This window comes from Octopus bimaculoides, chromosome 19 (assembly GCF_001194135.2).
Source record: "Octopus bimaculoides isolate UCB-OBI-ISO-001 chromosome 19, ASM119413v2, whole genome shotgun sequence".
NCBI lineage: Eukaryota > Metazoa > Mollusca > Cephalopoda > Octopoda > Octopodidae > Octopus > Octopus bimaculoides.
Window position 1 is genome coordinate 45,403,168 of NC_068999.1, and position 4,703 is coordinate 45,407,870.

A 4,703-nucleotide genomic window follows, 5' to 3' on the forward strand; every position below is an offset into this window, starting at 1 on the left:
TATGTATATTTATATGTATATATGTGTGTGTGTATATATATATATATATATATATATATGTATGTATGTATGTATATATATATATATGTATATATGTGTATATATACATATATATATGTATGTGTGTGTGCATATGTATATATATATATATATATATGTATGTATATATATGTGGTGCTCCAGTATGACCGCAGCCACTTGGCTGAAACCCATAAATAAATAAATAAATAAATATATATATATATGTATGTGTATATATATGTATGAATGTATGTATGTATCATACATACACATACATGCAACAGTATATACATATATATATATATATATATATATATATATATATATACATTTTCTGTATATGATTCCAGCAGTGTTGTGCACACATCTTTGTGTGTGTTCTTTTACGAAAATGATTATCTTCAGTTAATTCTTCACCGTTTTCTTATCTTTTTATCTTTTAATCACGAGAGAAAGCTGTATCCATGACCTTTTACAATATCTCCGAGACTAAGAAGAGAATGGACGGGACGAAGTTATTCTCAACGCACAAGCCCTGTCCGTAATACTTCTTAGAACAGAGTGGACTCTACTAAAAGCCCCCAGCGTGCCAGGCGCTGGTGTTGAAATAGGGGACAGTAGCTATGTCTATCATCCAAGAAGATTGTAGTAGGATTTGAACTCAGAATGCAAAGAGCCGCAACAAATACTGCAAAGCAACTGGTTTGAGATATTCTTACAGTTCCCGCCAATCCACCGCCACTGATAGATAATTTCATCGATTTATTTATCGATCTTAAAAGGATGGAAAGCAAGGCTAACCTTGACGATATTGTCCTGTTTTGTTTTCTAATGTATCGTATTTTATGACATAAGAGTCTCACGGTCAAGTTAGATGTACCCTGATTTCAGCAGTGTATATCCAAGAAGGTTTTTGCTGCATTAAAAGTTCATTGGAGGCCTAACCTTACATATAAGGACCCGGGGTAATTTATTATTTTTTTTTAGGCATTGTATTTTTTTAGGAAAAATATGCCATCAAATACGACATATATTATTATATTATTATCAGACAATCCTTCGTTATTGATACATGACATCCTTCACCCACACAACCTTCCTTCATGGCACATATACGAGGCTAGGCTGGAAAAAGAGGAGGAATGACGTCGTCTCCTCTTACTCACATTCTCTATACAAATACCGAAGGATCGGCTATTGTTATATAATATACGAAGGCGGCGCACTGGCAGAATGCTTAGCGGCCCGAAGCTACAATAGAAGACACTTGTCCAAGATGCCACGCAATGAGACTGAACACGGAAACATGTAGCTGGGTAGCAAGCTTCTTACCACTCAGTCACAAAATTACCACAAAATAATTTGTCCGACGCTCCAATGATTTCGCCAATCAATATATAAATCAGTGTTTGTCTTGGAGAGAGATTTCTCTCAAACCAACAATTTCTTCTCTTGTAAATGTGAGGCATTGTGTGCCAAAGTTAGAAATCACTATTCGATCTGTGAAAAGGTAGAAGAATGGTAAAAATGGTAGAATATTACACAGAATGTTTCGCTTTATTTAATTCCGTCTTTTTTTTTTTTTAAATCTAAAGTTGCAATTCTTTTGGCAGTAAAACTAAGTGTTCTTTGTTGTTTAACCCCGGGTGGGCTGGTCCAGATCAAGAAGGTTTTATTTATCAAAGGTATTTCTAACTGAAATCATTCGTTTTTTGTTTTTTTTTAATAAATAAATAGTGAATCTATGACTACATTATGTAAGGTGACCTTTTTAAATCGGCAGGGTGTGCTTTGAGATAAATTCGGCTGGCTGCTATTTCAAGCAAATCCATCAACAGCTTGATTCAATAGGCATTAGTAATGTAACGACTGAGTCAAATGTATTTTGGTTGTAAACCTATTCTTAACAATGAGAAAAAGAAAAAAAAAAGCGAACGAGTCGATATTATATTTGGGTTGTGGACTTGATACAGAGAGAGAATGAATTAGTTTCAGTTGCTTGAGGTTGTGGAGGTGAAATCTCACCGGGAATGACATTGTATTTAAAGAACCCCTACCAGGGTCGATAAAATGTGGGTCAGGGATGTACCGATGATTCAAGCAACTGACTCTACTTCTTGCTGTAAAAAAATGTATAGCCTTCAGCCGACGTAACGAATAAATAAATGAAAACCATTACATACAGATAAAAGATTTCGTTGGGGGCCAGATGACGAGAATACATTCCGCCTAAATTATATTGATTGCTTTATAAATGGTGCAAAGGTAGATAGATAGATGTTTGTCAGGGAAAGCTTATAAGTCAGTTGAATCGACCCCCAAAATGGAAATTGGAATTCAGAACAAAATTAAAAGCTACTCACCACAATTTCCATTCCTGTTCAAGTCTTGAATTTTTAAGGGAGGAATGAATACAATTAATTAAATCGATTCCTGTACATCCGAGGTTTCAAGTTTCATTTGGCAGATGTATGTTTGCGCGCGCGCGCGCGCGTGTCTGTGTCTGTGTGTGATGTGAGTCGGTATGTACGTGTTCGTGCCTTCTAAGTTTTTTTGGGGTTTTAAAAAAAAATTTTCTTTTTACATTAAGTTCAGATATAGTCGTAATTTAACACCTGAAAGGTATCTGTCTTTCACAAGAAAGGTTTAGTGCTTATTCTGACGTTCTCTTTGCCTAACCACTAAGTTACGGAGACGTTAACAAACCAATACAAGACACTCACATAAGCATTCATGTATGTATGTATATATGTATGTATGTATGTGCATTTCCGCCTACCAAATCCACTCACAAAGCTTTGGTCAGTCTGAGGCTATTCTATTCTAGAACACACTTACTTAAAGACCTAAACGGTGGGACTGAACCTTGAACCATGTGGTTAGGAAGCAAACTTCTTACCACAAAGCCACGCCCGCACTTTCATTATAAAATATCCATAAGACGGCGAGCTGGCAGAAACGTTAGCACGCCGGACGAAATGCATAGCGGTATTTCGTCTGTCTTTACGTTCTGAGTTCAAATTCCGCCGAGGTCGACTTTGCCTTTCATCCTTTCGGAGTCGATAAATAAAGTACCAGTTACGCACTGGAGTCGATGTAATCGACTTAATCCCTTTGTCTGTCCTTGTTTGTCCCCTCTATTTTAGCCTCTTGTGGGCAATAAAGAAATAAGAAACGTTTGCACGCCGGGCGAAATGCTTAGCTGTATTTCGTCTGCCGTTACGTTCTGAGTTCAAATTCCGCCGAGGTCGACTTTGCCTTTCATCCTTAAGGAGTCGATAAATTAAGTACCAGTTGCGTATTGGGGTCGATGTAATCGACAGGCCCTCTCCCCCCAAATTTCTCGTCTTGTGCCTAGAGTAAAAAGATTATAAAATATCCTAACGACACAAAATCGGGTGAGGTGGGGGTAACACTTGTGTAGATAAGCCGTAAACGCATCATTCTACAAGCAGACAAGATAATTTCACATGTGATAAATCCATTGTGATAATTTCCCGAGGTGTCAGCATTCGTTTTAAATTTGTTATACCTTAATTTTTTTATAATTCTTTGTTTTTATGTTTTTAATTCAACTTAACACAGATCATAATGAGAAAAGAAGCGATGAGGGATTAGTGATTTATGAGAAAGTGAACTGTAACTTAATAATCCCTCATAAACCTAGTTACGAACGGAAAATGTCAACTGTCACGAAAATGACTTAATGTCCCCACCACCACCACTACCACCACCGCCACAACACTCTTAAGTTTGAATGGTTTAGTCGGAGATAGAATGACTTCAATGACAAATTTTGTATAATATGCCATTGCGACTAATCTGCGAATGTTACCATCCATGAGAATGAAGAACATTGACTGTGAGAACCACGCGCGCACGCACACACGCACGTACGCTCGCGCGTGCACACACATACATACCGCGTTCGGTGTCACTGTGCGGCACTTTGGGTCAAATCTATATTACATTATTTACATTTGACGGATATTTGTCCTCATCTTGTTTGTTGTTAACACAACATTTCGGCTGATATACCCTCCAGCCTTCATGAGGTGTCTTGGGGAAATTTCGAACCTGGGTTCTCATTCCTGAGGTATTTTTCGATGTTGTTGTTGCTTTTGTTGTTGTTGTTGTTGTTGTTATTGCTATTATTATTATTCAGGCCACTGTCTGGAATCGAACTCGGAATCTTGTGGTTAGTAACCTGATTCCAGGCAGTGACCTGAATAATAAAATAATAATAATTAACATTGAAAAATACCTAAGGAATGAGAACCCAGGTTCGAAATTTCCCGCAGACACCTGATGAAGGCTGGAGGGTATATCAGCTGAAACATTGAATTAACAAGCAAAATGAGGACAAATATCCGTCAAATGTAAATAATGTTAACAATGTACATAATTCCTCATCTCTTAAATATAGAACTGAAATGTATATATTACTCACAAAGCTTTGGTCAATTCGAGGCGCTAGTATTCTGGCAGACACTTAAAGACCCAAGCAGTGGGACTGAACCTTGAACCATGTGGTTAGGACTTCAAACTGACCGATTACTTGTGCCTGAATTTGGTCGAAGGAAACCGTGTGAAAACCTGTCATGTGTGTATGTATCCGAATTCGGCACGCATTTATTCTGATAATTTTAAGGTAGCTTAGAGACATTTGGCTAATATATATA

At 37.2% G+C, this 4,703-nt stretch overlaps 2 protein-coding genes across 3 annotated transcripts in view; one reads left to right on the plus strand and one right to left on the minus strand.

The window, feature by feature from the left end:
- LOC106882958 (uro-adherence factor A) overlaps positions 1-2,467 on the minus strand; it is a 62,389-nt gene extending 59,922 nt beyond the window's left edge. Inside the window, exon 1 of the mRNA XM_052974820.1 lies at positions 2,385-2,467. The gene's annotated coding sequence lies outside the window, so the exon portion shown is untranslated. The remainder of the gene's footprint in view (positions 1-2,384) is intronic.
- LOC106882954 (LHFPL tetraspan subfamily member 6 protein) overlaps positions 1-4,703 on the plus strand; it is a 314,434-nt gene that overhangs the window by 15,307 nt on the left and 294,424 nt on the right. The window lies entirely within an intron of this gene.